The sequence below is a fragment of the Cannabis sativa genome, chromosome 2 (assembly GCF_029168945.1).
Source record: "Cannabis sativa cultivar Pink pepper isolate KNU-18-1 chromosome 2, ASM2916894v1, whole genome shotgun sequence".
Taxonomy (NCBI): Eukaryota; Viridiplantae; Streptophyta; class Magnoliopsida; order Rosales; family Cannabaceae; genus Cannabis; species Cannabis sativa.
In genome coordinates, this window is record NC_083602.1 from 91,145,850 (window position 1) to 91,161,298 (window position 15,449).

Here is a 15,449-nt window from a genome sequence, read left to right on the forward strand (position 1 = left end):
GTACAAAAATAGATAAATCTCACAAAGCTTAAGTAATAAGTAAGCAAAGAACCAGAAAAATGTTGGCAAATTAAAAAGGACCAAAAATGGTTGTTTGTGTTGTTATATCAGTCCTAAAGACTAAGATGACATGGCATGTATTAAGACACTTCATTTGGCCTCTCTCGTTTGCTACAGTTTTTCAGTTAATTTAGTTCATTCTTTCTGTTATGTAACTACCTTTGTAACCAGGTTCCTTATGCTATAAAAGGAGGCCTTGTATCATTTTGTTAGTTAGTGCAGAAATAAGATTGAGTGAAAAACAGAGAGACTATTGTATGGTGAGGAAATTATTGTATCTTGTAGCAAGAAGATTAGAGATGAAGGAGAGAGGAGCAGAACTGAGAAACCAGAAGGAAGCAAGAGTCTTCAAGGGTGTTTCCTAAGTGCTCTAAGTTTCATTCAAATATTGCTCAAGGGAGATAGATCACCATTGTATCAAGCTCAAGTTATTGAACCAAGTTTTGTAATCTGCCATTAATCTTAGTGGAAAAGGATTCCTTGAAGGGAGTTCAAGGGGAATAGGCTCTCTACAAATTGTAGAGGAAAGTTCGAACCCCTCTAAATCTTCTTGTGTCTTTTATTTCTTTTCTGTTATTAATTTCTTGCTGGTTTTTTATTTTCTGGTTTATGTGTCTTGTTGATTTCATAATTCAATTCAAGCTGAGGTTGTTAATTTGTAGCAGTTTGCAACATGGAGAGTAGTACCAGGATGTAAGGGAATCTTCTCTTTGTATTTTGACTTTCTTCACACATTATTGCAAAGATAATCAGTTATCCTCCCCTTCTGCATTCATTTATAGTAATGCCAATACAAAAAATGTATGAGTAAATAAGTAATAAATATTTATATAATCATAGGAACAAAAAAAAGGAATGGAACAATACAAGATATAATAAATAACTAATAATTAGATATGTACTTGAATCACAGTCGATAAATACACGTGAAGGCACGTGCTTGACTTTGTAAGAAATCATCTCCTGCTTCCTCCATCCTTTCTTTGAATTTCTTAGGCATATAAGATATCTTTATCTCCTTGAGTATAACAATGTTTCTTAATCCATCTGGAACTCTTCTCAATCCCCAACATTTATGAATACGCAAATAGCAAAGTCTAGCAATGCACTCTTCTCAACTTTCCACTCTTTTAAGTTTTTCAGAAACTTAAGCTGAAGAGATTCAAGTCAAGAGAAACCTCCTTGTAGGAATTTTAAGATAGAATTTTACTATCTTGCCCCCTACACCAACAAACAAAACTAATCAAATATAAGGTCAATTTCGACCTTTCCCTGTTCAAAGACTTTTCAAAGTCAGAGAACCCAAAACGACAGCGTTTTGTATTTGAACAAAACCCAAGGCTCGAGAATCTTCTCAGCCACTTTCTCTCTTTCTCTGTCTTCTCTTCGAAACCCTAGCAGAGAGTTTCTCTCTGAGAAACTCGAAGCTAGGTTTCAATCTACCCAGAAAATCAAGCCCCAAACACACTACACAGATCAGATCTGTACACACCCACACACACAAATAGGAATAGATTAGGGATAGAAAACACCAGAAATTTCCCGAAGTTCACCAATAAAATTGGCTACGTCTCCGTTTGAGCTGCTCCTCGAATTTGAGAGCTCGATTCCACTATCAAGATGTTTCAAACATACAACAATGAAGATTCCAAGTCACAGGTAACAATTTCAGACTGGTAATCTTCTTTTAATACATGTATTTAGTGTTTAATCCCTCTCTCTCTCTAGATCTAACTCTCTGTGTGTTTCTGTGCATGTACGAGCTTGGATTCTTCCTTCTTCAAGTCTTCTTACCCAGGATCTTGAAGAACTCACTCAACCACCCAGATCTGGTTGTTGCTTGAGGTATATATAGATCTAGGGTTTTAATTTTTGCTTCTGAATGTATTAGTTAGTTAGTTACAGAACGTAGTTAGAAGTGGATTTAACCAAATCCACTCTAACTACTTTCTGTTAGGTTTATTAGAGACCGAAGGTCAACTTAGGGATTTTGCATGTATTTCCTTTTCTGTCCTTTGTGTTCAAGTTGTATTTAGACTTAATATCAGTGTAAGTGGAGGTTTAATCCAACAATTTCCACCTAAACCTTCACTGAGCTGATATTATAGTGGTCGAGTCAAATCTGAGGGTCATAGCTCTGTGATCCAAAGGATCACTTTATCCTTGATCCAACCCTATTAAGTTTAAACAATGTTTAAACTTAGATAGGGTGATCACTTTAGTTCCCATGTCTGCAGGATTCTCTTCTGTAGGCACCTTGTCAATGTTTATGAGTCCTTGTGTCACTTTGTCTCTGATGAAGTGATACTTTATCTCTATGTGTTTAGTTCTGTCATGGAACATTGGGTTTCTGCATAGGTGTACACAACTCTGGCTATCAGAGTAAATTACTGGTTTTGTGTCTAGTAATCTTAGCTCTTCTAGGACTCCTTTAACCCATATGCTTTCTTTAATAGCTTCTGTAGTTGCAATGTACTCTGATTCAGTTGTGGATAATGCCACAACAGGTTGTAATTAGACTTTCCAACTTACACAATTCCCCCTAGTAATAGTATGTAGGCTGATGTAGATTTCCTACTGTCCCTATCTCCAGCAAAGTCTGCATCACTGAAGCATTCTATTGTTGTGCTTCCTTGTTGCTTTTTGTACTTGAGTCCTAGTTTAGTTGTCCCAATTAGGTACCTTAGTAACCATTTCATAGCAAGCCAGTGTGTCTTACCAGGATTTATCATGAATCTGCTAAGTACACTAATAGCATAAGCAAGGTCAGGTCTAGTGCTCACCATTAGGTACATAACAGATCCAATAGCATTAGCATAGGGAATTTTACTCATTTCCTCCTTCTCAGCTTTGCTCTCAGGGCATTGCTTCTTAGATAATGTAAACTGTGTAGTGTTAGGCTATTTTTAGCCTATGTTATGGATCCGATTTATGTGCATTCTTAGCTGTGTTGGGACGGAATTACGCTTGTTTTCTATGTTTTCAGGTTCTTTGGAGTAAAAGAGGTCTCGGGTGCAGAAATTCACTGAAAGACGTGCTGAGCCGAAGAAAAACCTTCATTTTTGAGTTTTTGCATATCTGGCCGCGGCGATGAAGAGTCTCGCCGCGGCGAGATACGAGAAACAGAGAGAGGCTGAATTTGGCATAATCTCGCCGCGGCGAGAGGAAGCATGGCCGCGGCGAGATCCCGTACGGACCGGGGGTATTTTCGTCCATCGAACCCTAAATTTCAAGTATAAATAGAAAACTGCGATTGGAAGTCAGAGAGAGCGATTTGGAACCCTAAAACACAGCTGAGAGCGGCAGGAAGAGCGTAGAGATTCAAGTGAAGATCCAGAATTCACCCTTAAACAGTTCTTTTCTTTATTCCTCTTTAATTTATTATTGTTGAATATTGCTATAGGAATGGTTATGGATTTGTTTCTGAACTAAATTTCCCATTTAGGGAGGATGATGATTGTTGTTTAATGTTTTCCTAGTTAATGTTTAATTACCATTCCTCAATTCTTGTGTGTGTGAAATTATTTTAATTTGTGTTTAATTTCATGTTTAAGATTGATCACCTTGTGCATGCTCTATGATCTCAATTCAAAATCTGAAAAGTGAGAATTGAGAATGCTAAAATTAAGATAATCGATGTTCTATGTGAAACGAAAGTATTTACATGACTTATGTGACGAGTAGATTATTGCTTAATGCTGATTTCATGTTAGTTTAATTAAGGAATTAATTAGATAACATGTGATTTAGAATCTAGAAGATCTGAAAGGAGCTAGGTTATTTTATAATCTGTCATTCACCCCAAGAATAGGATAGTAATTAATCATTAACAATTTGGGTAAACAACAACAGGATTCTCCTCCCTATTGTCTCATCTTGCTCAACTTTAAACTGTGTTATTAAGTTTTCTGAATTTCTTTCAAATTTTATCGTTTTTTAAACCGTAATTGCTTTTGATTTACCGAATAGAATCATAAGTATAATTTAGTGGTACTTAATCCAATTCCCTGTGGGATCGACCTCACCTGTGTGAGATTTACTACTTGATTGCGTATACTTGCGTAGTGTTTAAAAATAAAGCAACAAGTTTTTGGCGCCGTTGCCGGGGAATTGTATAAAGATTAATATTACATAAAATTATACTAACTTCTACTTTGGTATATTTTCTCTTGCTGATTTTTCTAACCTTTTTCTTGCAATATTTTCTTTATTTATTTCAGGAATCCTAAGTGCATGCGCCGTCAAGGACAATCAGTCATATTACCAGTTGATCCTGAAATTGAGAAAACCTCAGGAAGAATCGAAAGAACAAGAGGCAAGAAAGAGTTTCAAAGAATCGCTTCTTGAAACATCAGAAATCATGGCTGCCAATGTGAACAATAATGTTGGGAACAATGGGCGTAATAATGGTAATAATGGAGGCGCTGTGGAAGATCAAGCTAATGGCCGAAGCTTGAGAGATTACATTCTCCCTACTCTGACGGGAGTGCAGTCATGTATTAGGCCACCGGCAGTGGATGCAAACAACTTCGAGATCAAACCTGCCATCCTTCAAATGGTGCAGTCTTCAGTTCAGTTTGGTGGTCTCCCTTCTGAAGATCCTAATTTGCATCTCTCTAACTTCATGGAACTTTGTGAAACTTTTAAAGTTAATGGAGTTAGCGACGATGCCATTAGATTGAGGTTGTTTCCATTCTCTCTCAGAGAACGAGCCAAGAGTTGGTTGAATTCTTTGCCACCGAATTCTATTGCTACATGGAATGATCTGGCAACAAAATTCTTGTCAAAGTTCTTTCCTCCAGCGAAGTCTGCAAAGCTAAGAGGAGAAATTAATAATTTCTGCCAACAAGATAATGAATCTCTCCATGAGGCTTGGGAGAGGTTTAAAGATCTGATCAGGAGGTGTCCCCATCATGGTATAGAGAAGTGGATGCTGGTTCACAACTTCTACAACGGGTTGGTTGGTAATACTAGAACTCTAATAGATGCAGCAGCTGGCGGAGCTTTTATGAGAAAGAGTGCTAATGAGGCATATGATCTATTGGAGGAGATGGCTCTAAACAACCAGCAGTGGCCAACTGAAAGGAGTCAATCCAAGAAAGTAGCTGGTGTGTTAGAAGTCGATGCCATCACAAAGTTAACAGCTCAGGTTGAGGCATTGACTAAAATCATTGCAGGGCAAGCTAAGCAAGCCCAAATTGTTTGTGAGTTATGTGGAGGAAGTCATCACTTTTCGGAGTGCCAAGCAGATGTGGATGATTTGCCAATGGATGAAGCTAAGGCCATTGGGAATTTTTCACAGAACAACAACAACAACAATTATGGGTTCAACCAGAATAACAACCGAAGAAATAGTGGGTTCTATCAACAAAGAAATCAGAACCAACAGTTTAATCAGCAACAATCCTCTGGTGGAAGTTCTAGTTTGCAGACAGATTTACTGCTCCAATTCATGACTGAAACTAGATCTTCAATTAAAGACCTGCAGACTCAGATGGGCCAGCTAGCAACTCAGGTAGCAACCCGCCCTCAAGGAAATTTGCCTAGCACCACTGAAGTTAATCCTAAAGAAAACTGCAAGGCAATTACCCTGAGGAGCGGTAAGAAGTATAATGGGCCTGAGTTACCACAACCAGTTGAGGTAGATGTAGAAATAAATGCTCAACCAGTGCCAACACCAACACCGACAGCAGAGAAGGCTACTGATAGCCCAGCACCACCACAACAGTCTCCACCGATTAGTATTGATCATCATGTAAAGATACCCTATCCTCAGAGGCTGAGAAAGTCAAGCTTAGACAAGCAGTTCACCAAGTTTCTAGAAGTCTTCAAAAGACTTCACATTAACATTCCTTTTGCTGAAGCTCTAGAGCAGATGCCAAGTTATGTGAAGTTTATGAAGGAAATTTTGTCAAAGAAGAGGAAGATGGAAGACTATGAGACGATTGGCTCTAACTGAAGAGTGTAGCGCTATTCTACAGAAGAAACTCCCTCCAAAACTCAGAGATCCAGGGAGCTTCACTATTCCTTGTACTATTGGTAAAATTGAAGGGATAAATGCACTATGTGATTTGGGAGCCAGTATTAACTTAATGCCCTTGTCAGTGTTCAAAAGATTGCAGCTAGGTGAAGCAAAGCCAACTACTGTAACTCTTCAATTGGCAGATCGATCGCTAGCTCACCCTAGAGGAGTCATTGAGGATGTGTTAGTAAAGGTGGACAAGTTCATCTTTCCAGCGGATTTCATTGTTCTGGATATGGAGGAAGACAGTAATGTTCCTATCATTCTGGGGAGACCTTTCTTGGCAACAGGGAAAGCACTCATTGATGTTCAGAAAGGGGAGTTAAAGCTAAGGGTACAAGGAGATGAAGTTGTATTTAATGTACTCAAAGCAATGACCTATCCTACAGCTAGTGACAACTGTTTTGCAATTGATGTGGTGGATCAGTTGGTGGAGACAAAGACACATGCTGAAGATCCTCTTAATCTGACCTTGGTACAAGAAGAGGTGGTAGAACAAGATGGTAAGGAAGCTTTTGAATATGCTATGTGGCTCGATTCTTATGGACCACTGAATAGAAAATATTATGAAGAGTTAGGAGTCATACCAACAAAGCCTACCCCATCTACTGAAAAGCCTCCTCAACTAGAGTTAAAAGTCCTACCAGAGCATCTCAGGTATGAATATTTGGGTGAAAATAAGACACTTCCTGTTATTGTGGCTTCTTCCCTATCTTCTGTAGAGACAGATAAGCTATTACGGGTTCTAAGGAAGCATTCAAAAGCCATTGGATGGACTTTAGCAGATATTAAAGGGATCAGCCCTTCAACTGTAATGCATAGAATCTTAATGGAGGAAGGAGTGAAACCAACCATTGATGCACAACGTAGATTGAATCCACCAATGAAGGAGGTTGTCAGAAAAGAAGTTTTGAAGTGGTTAGATGCCGGGGTAGCATATCCTATTTCAGACAGTAAATGGGTGAGTCCAGTTCAAGTTGTTCCAAAGAAAGGAGGGATGACGGTGGTGAAGAATGAGAAGAATGAACTCATCCCAACCAGAACTGTCACGGGATGGAGAATTTGCATTGACTACCGAAAACTCAACAAGGCCACAAGAAAAGATCACTTTCCACTCCCATTCATTGATCAGATGTTAGACAAGTTGGCAGGACAAGAGTACTATTGTTTCCTTGATGGGTACTCAGGGTATCACCAAATAGCTATAGCACCGGAGGATCAAGAGAAAACAACATTCACATGTCCATATGGTACTTTTGCTTTTCGACGAATGCCATTTGGGCTATGTAATGCTCCAGCAACATTTCAGAGGTGTATGATGGCTATATTTTCAGATTTAATAGAAAAGTGCATCGAGGTGTTCATGGATGATTTTTCAGTGTTTGGCTCATCGTTTGACCAATGTCTGAGTAACTTGGAGTTGGTTTTAGCAAGATGTGAAGACTCTAATTTGGTGCTGAACTGGGAAAAGTGCCATTTCATGGTTACAGAAGGAATAGTGCTGGGACATAAAATCTCAAAAGAAGGTATTGAGGTTGACAGAGCCAAAGTATCTACAATTGAGAACTTGCCTCCTCCAAGTTCAGTGAAGGGAGTTCGAAGCTTTTTGGGTCATGCCGGGTTTTATAGAAGATTTATCAAAGATTTCTCCAAAGTGGCCAAACCGCTATCCAATCTTCTTGCTAGTGGAGTACCTTTTGAATTTGGGAAAGATTGTCTTGAAGCATTCCAAATTCTCAAGGAGAAGTTAATCTCAGCACCGATTGTGACTACACCAAACTGGGAATTACCTTTTGAAATCATGTGCGATGCCAGTGATTATGCTATTGGAGCAGTCTTGGGACAACGGGTTGACAAGGTATTCAGAACCATTTATTATGCAAGCAAAACCTTGAATGATGCCCAACTAAACTACGCTACTACAGAAAAAGAGATGCTGGCCATAGTATTTGCATGTGACAAATTTCGACCCTACTTAATTGGTAATAAAGTGATAGTGTATACAGACCATTCAGCAATCAAGTACTTGATGACTAAGAAGGATGCCAAACCACGACTGATTCGATGGGTTCTTCTTTTGCAAGAATTTGATCTAGACATAAAAGACAAGAAGGGTACTGAGAACTTGGTGGCAGATCACTTGTCAAGACTAGAGCTGGAAGAAAGTCAGAATACAAAAGAGGTACAAATAAATGAACAATTTCCCGATGAACAACTCTTTAGTGTGAGGGAAAGTCTGATGGTACCATGGTATGCTGATTATGTTAACTTCTTGGCTGCCAATATCACTCCTCCTGAGCTATCTCGACAACAACTGAAGAAGTTCTTTTCTGAGGTGAAACATTATTATTGGGAAGAGCCAATCCTCTACAAGCACTGTGCAGATCAGATAATAAGAAGGTGTGTGCCTGAAGAGGAGATGTATTCTATTCTTAATCACTGTCATGCTTTACCATGTGGGGGACACTTCAGTGGAACTAGAACAGCTGCCAAGGTGTTGCAAAGTGGATTCTTTTGGCCAACACTTTTCAAGGACGCTAGTACTTTTGTGAAGGCATGTGATCGTTGTCAGCGTACAGGAAACATCTCAAGGAGAAACGAAATGCCTTTGACAGGAATCTTGGAAGTTGAATTGTTTGATGTATGGGGGATAGATTTTATGGGTCCTTTTCCTTCATCGTTTAGCAATTTATACATCCTATTAGCTGTGGATTATGTGTCAAAATGGGTGGAAGCTGCAGCCACACCAGCTAATGATGGTAAAACAGTCCTTCGGTTCCTTCAAAAGAACATATTTACTCGGTTTGGAACTCCCCGAGCAATCATAAGCGATGAAGGGAGTCACTTTTGCAACAAACAATTCGAAGCACTCCTTTCGAGATATGGTGTTCGTCATAGAACAGCTCTACCTTATCATCCGCAAAGTAATGGCCAAGCTGAGATTTCTAACCGGGAAATAAAGATGATTCTGGAGAAAACGGTGCAGAGATCAAGGAAAGATTGGTCAAGAAAGTTGGATGATGCATTGTGGGCTTATAGAACAGCATTCAAGACACCAATCGGGATGTCACCATATCGGTTGGTGTTTGGAAAGGCTTGTCATCTACCGGTAGAGCTAGAACACAAGGCGTATTGGGCGATGAAAACTCTGAACATGGACTTAAAAGCTGCTGGGCAGAAAAGACTACTACAGTTGGATGAGTTGGAAGAATTTCGAAATGAAGCATATGAGAACGCCAAGATTTACAAGGAAAGAACTAAGAGATGGCATGACAGAAATCTAGTCAGAAAAGAGTTTCAACCTGGTCAACAAGTTCTACTCTTTAACTCAAGGCTAAAGTTGTTTCCTGGTAAATTAAAATCAAGGTGGTCAGGGCCATTTACGGTGATCAAAGTGTTTCCCTACGGAGCAGTGGAACTAAAAGGTGAAAGTCCTAATACTTTCAAAGTGAATGGACAACGATTAAAGCTCTACTTGGGGGGTCAATTTGATCAAACCAAGTCCGCCATGATTCTGGCGCCACTTTAAAGATCTCGATCAACGTCTAGCTGAGCGACGATAAAGTTAGCGCTAATTGGGAGGCAACCCAAGTGTTCTTTTGATTTAGTTGAACTCTTTTTAAGTTTACTGTTATTTTTCTTGATGTTCATTCTGTTTCGTTACTAAAAAAAAAAAAAAAAAAAAAAAAAAAAAAAAAAAAAATTTGATTTGGGGTCAGTGGCCGCGGCCATGAGATGTCTGGCCGCGGCCAGAATAGACTTACAGAAACAAGACTATTTTCGAGATTTCTCGCCGCGGCGAGAAGACATACCGCCGCGGCGAGGTTGAACTTACAGAACGACCCTTAAATCCACGGATTCTCGCCGCGGCGAGGCTACATGGTCGCCGCGGCGAGATGGTCAGTTTTTTCTTTTTAAATCCTAAAAACCCTAACATTTCAAAATCACACCTCATTCAAACACTTTTTTCTCCCAGCCGAAAACCACCTCTTTTCACCCTAATTTCTTCATCTAATCCCATTCAAACCAATTTTCCTCAAAATCACCCATAAACTTTCATCCCAAATCATCATAATCTCTTATTTCTCTCATCTAACACTCTTTTCCTCTAAAAATCCATTCCAAAATCCCTAAACCTCACCCAAATTTCAGAAAAATCACTATTCATCTTCTTCTTCCCTAAAGCTTCAAGGTTCTCATCAATGGAGGTTGACTAAAGAGTGATTTTCATTGAGGTATTGATTCTAAGACTTCCATTCCAATTTTTATTGAAAAATTTCTGAATTTGTTGGATAGTTTTGAATTATTTGGTGGATATTTGGGATTTTTGCTATATACATTGTTAAAATTGATTGTGTGAATAGAATTGGGTTAAATTGAAAGGGATTTTAATCCCGGGAAGTCAATTTTTAAGGGGAAGTGCTGTCAAAATTTTGAAAAATCTTGAAAGTTAGAAAAAATTTTGGGAGTTATGGGTCCAAAGAGGTCAAGGGTCAATGAAGAGGGAGCTTCATCATCCAACCCATCTAGGGGACGCCCTAACCTTGATAGAGTTAGGTTTGCCAACGTGGAGGCTCAAGAGAGGTTTTTGAAATTAAAAGATAGGGCGTTCATTGAAGATAGAGGGATAGACATAGTCAACCTAAGCCAAACTGCCAATATTCCCCCTGCTTTTGCATCTATTAGGGATCAAATCCTACAGAGGCAGTGGACTAAGTTCGTCGATGTCACTGAGCGTGGTAATCAAACTCTAGCTTTGGAATTTTTAGCCAACTGGCCTGAAAGAGAAGAGGGCAAAGTTAGAGTTAGGGGGTTAGAGTGCCTGCTACCGTAGACGCTATTCATGCCCTTTATGATCTCCAAACTTTCACTTATGAAGAACAACAATTGAAACAACAATTCTATGAGAGAAGTACGAATTATGTGGATATGGCTGAGACTCTAGGGTATCCTGGCCTTAGGTTCCATGAGCTTAGTGGAGTACCATACCAATTGTACCGATGTGAACTCAACCCAGTGGCCAAGGCTTGGCTTTACTTTGTTAGTGCAAGGATGCTCCCCAACAAGCATTTTTCTGATGCTCAAATGGACAGACTTAAATGGGTTTACGGTATTATGAAAGGGTATAATTTGAATGTGGGGGATATTGTTCGAACAACCTTTGATATTATGGTTGAGGGATCTTCCGGTGGAGGACTGGGGTTGGCTGGAATAATCACTGACCTCTGTGAGAAACATGGAGTACCACAGTACTCATATGATACAAAGGTACCGCCCCAGCGCCCTATTACTTTGGCGACTGTTCTGCGCTTCAAACCTCCTCATCCTCATGGTCAACCGCCAGTTCAAGGAGGTCCTCCGGCAAGAGAAGAAGAGGAACGTGAGGACATCGAACCACCACGTCTTGTCGGGCCTCTTGACCCTGCCATGCAGTACACTCACAATCAGCTGAATTATCTGATTCAGCAGAACATTCATATGCAAAATTACATGGCCCAGAGGAGTATCTTCGATGAGCAGCAGGTGGCTCAATTGAACACCCTTGTCACGAGGATGAATATCGGTGTGGATGATCCAAACTATTTTCCCATGCCACCCCGTTTCAACCCTTATGACCAGCCACCGCCGCCAAACCCCTTTTAAGGGGCTCAGGTAAGTTTTTCTCACCCTGGTTTATTTTCACACATTGGGGACAATGTGCATTTTAGTTTGGGGGGGGGAAACTTAGTTTATTTGTTTTAGTTTTAGTTTTTTTTTTCTAGTCTTGCGTGATAGCTAAATTGAAAAATAAATTGAATTGTTGTTATTCACTTGTGCAATGGATTGAAACATAACTGTGTGCTTGACTTGCAACTGTTTGAATTAAATTGGATGTGTGCTAGGAAGTGATTCATGTAGATTTAAAACATTTGCTATTCTCACATATCACTTGTGTTCTATTTGGATTGTGGAATGATTGATTGAACATGGAATAGAATTTGTTTGACATACTCTCTTGAAGCGAAATCCTTGACGATTTTTGTTTGGAAAGTGATTTAGGCAAATTTTCTTTGAATCGATTGAGCCTTTCAAGCCTACCTTAAAAAAGTTTTATCCATAGTATACCCAAAGTTGAGCCTTAGCCTGTTTTAAAATTTTTCACCACTTCACGGAGCTGAATTCGTTATTCTAAACTCTTTTCACCCTGAACATATTTTGTTATGCCATGAGCCTTGAAGCAAGTTTGGGGGGGAATAAGTGCTGTAAGTGAAAAAAATATAAAGTGTAGGAATGAGAGATTGAAAAAAAAAAATAATAAGAATTTTGTGTGTTGTGCCTATGAAAAAAAAAAAAAGAGAAAAAAATGTGTCTTCTTGAAAAAAAAAAAGTTAAGAAAATTATGAGGTGCACACACAAGAAAAAAATTGCAATCTCTTATTTCTGTTTTTGGGATATATGGAAAGAAAGCAAAATAAATGTCTAGGCTTGCTTGGTTGATAGTGCTTATGGTATAGTATAGCCTAAATGACTTCTTACCTACCCATGTACCTAAGCCATGTGATTTTAACCGAAAAAGACCTATTGATTCCGAATAGAAATTTGTCAACATTAGTGGAGAGGAGTATGTCATTCAAACTTATTGATCATGTGTTAGTGGGAAGTTGGAAAGTTAGAACAGTTGTGATATTGATGGGAATTGCGATGCTTTATGTTTGTATGAATTACTTACTTGTAAATTGCACATTCAACTTAGTTCTTAGAGTTGGCAAGTTGAAATTCTGGTTATTGATGGATTGAAGTTGTGCAGGTGGTGGTAACAATTTAATTGTTGGAAAGTTCAGCTATCATTGTCAGTTTTTTTTTTCTTAGTTTAGTCTTAGTTTACTCGGGGACGAGTAAAGAGTCAGTTTGGGGGAGTTTGTTAGGCTATTTTTAGCCTATGTTATGGATCCGATTTATGTGCATTCTTAGCTGTGTTGGGACGGAATTACGCTTGTTTTCTATGTTTTCAGGTTCTTTGGAGTAAAAGAGGTCTCGGGTGCAGAAATTCACTGAAAGACGTGCTGAGCCGAAGAAAAACCTTCATTTTTGAGTTTTTGCATATCTGGCCGCGGCGATGAAGAGTCTCGCCGCGGCGAGATACGAGAAACAGAGAGAGGCTGAATTTGGCATAATCTCGCCGCGGCGAGAGGAAGCATGGCCGCGGCGAGATCCCGTACGGACCGGGGGTATTTTCGTCCATCGAACCCTAAATTTCAAGTATAAATAGAAAACTGCGATTGGAAGTCAGAGAGAGCGATTTGGAACCCTAAAACACAGCTGAGAGCGGCAGGAAGAGCGTAGAGATTCAAGTGAAGATCCAGAATTCACCCTTAAACAGTTCTTTTCTTTATTCCTCTTTAATTTATTATTGTTGAATATTGCTATAGGAATGGTTATGGATTTGTTTCTGAACTAAATTTCCCATTTAGGGAGGATGATGATTGTTGTTTAATGTTTTCCTAGTTAATGTTTAATTACCATTCCTCAATTCTTGTGTGTGTGAAATTATTTTAATTTGTGTTTAATTTCATGTTTAAGATTGATCACCTTGTGCATGCTCTATGATCTCAATTCAAAATCTGAAAAGTGAGAATTGAGAATGCTAAAATTAAGATAATCGATGTTCTATGTGAAACGAAAGTATTTACATGACTTATGTGACGAGTAGATTATTGCTTAATGCTGATTTCATGTTAGTTTAATTAAGGAATTAATTAGATAACATGTGATTTAGAATCTAGAAGATCTGAAAGGAGCTAGGTTATTTTATAATCTGTCATTCACCCCAAGAATAGGATAGTAATTAATCATTAACAATTTGGGTAAACAACAACAGGATTCTCCTCCCTATTGTCTCATCTTGCTCAACTTTAAACTGTGTTATTAAGTTTTCTGAATTTCTTTCAAATTTTACTGTTTTTTAAACTGTAATTGCTTTTGATTTACCGAATAGAATCATAAGTATAATTTAGTGGTACTTAATCCAATTCCCTGTGGGATCGACCTCACCTGTGTGAGATTTACTACTTGATTGCGTATACTTGCGTAGTGTTTAAAAATAAAGCAACATGTAGTTATAGGTTGGCTAGCAATTTTAGATCCCTTCATTGAGAATTTCTCAATTATCTTGTGTATGTAGTCTTCCTGATTTAGGATAAGTGTCCCTTCTGCTCTGTTTCTCTTAATAGAGATTCCCAAAATCTTAGTAGCTTCCCCTAGGTCTTTCATTTCAAACTCAGTCTTGAGTAGGCCCTTCATTGTGTTTACTCTTGCCCTTTCCTTACTGATTATAAGCATATCATCTACATACAGAAGTAGATATATGACTTTATTAATATCAGTACCTTTATAGTATAAACAGTGATCATAGTAACTCCTAGAAAACCCCAGTTTTAGCATAAATCCATCAAACCTTTTATTCCACTGCCTAGGAGACTGTTTTAAACCATACAGTGACTTAACTAGCTTGCATACATAGTTTTCCTTCCCTTTTTCAATGTATCCTTTAGGTTGTCTCATGTAGATTTCCTCCTCTAGTTCACCATGTAGGAAAGCAGTAGTAACATCCATTTGGTCAATTTCTAGGTTGAATTGAGTAGCTAGACTTAGCATTATCCTTATAGTCTTGTATTTTGCAACTGGTGCAAATACTTCATTAAAATCTATACCCTCCTTCTGTGTAAACCCTTTGGCCACTAACCTGGCCTTATATCTTATAGGTTCATGTTAGGTTATAATTAACCTATATTTCGGGTCTTTAAAGTTAGCATTATCTCGTCTATTGGTGTCTTTTGGAGCAGTTTTACGCTTGATTTTCATTATTTCAGGTTCCCGGGGTGTTAAAGTTCGAATTCAGTCAAATGGCGAAAAACTGGGACAAACTTGGAAAAATTGGAAAATTCGGTTCCTGAAGCATCAGTAGTCGCGACCTCTGATGAGCCTGGTCGCGACCCTTTTCCCTGGTCGCGACCCTGGTCGCGACTTCGTAAGATAGGCAGAAACTCGGTTTTTCGAGTTTTGCCTGTAGTCGCGACCAGCTTAAATGCTAGTCGCGACTATGTACGGAAATCGCAGATTTGACCTAATTTTGATTTTTCACTCAATTGGAGGCTCACCACTTATCCCTATATAAGGAATACGACATTGAAGGTCAAAGGCAAGCAAAAACAGACCTAATAGTGGAGGCAAAGTGGAGAGGAAGCTATCTTGAAGACCCGGAGCAATACCACCTTCTAGTTTTTTTCTTTTACCCTTTTTATTCTTCTTTACGTTTGTTTTTATTTCTGAATTAATCATGGATGTTTTTAGAGTTATTATGAACTAAATTTTCCAATAAGGGAGGATG

The 15,449-nt window shown here is 38.8% G+C and overlaps 1 non-coding gene across 1 annotated transcript; it reads right to left on the reverse strand.

Annotated features, from left to right (window-relative positions):
• Positions 1-4,873: 4,873 nt before the first annotated feature.
• On the reverse strand, positions 4,874-4,980 carry LOC115721454 (small nucleolar RNA R71). Its single transcript, XR_004012476.2, has one exon. It is a non-coding gene; the product is annotated as a small nucleolar RNA R71 (small nucleolar RNA).
• Between the last annotated feature and the right edge of the window lie 10,469 nt (positions 4,981-15,449).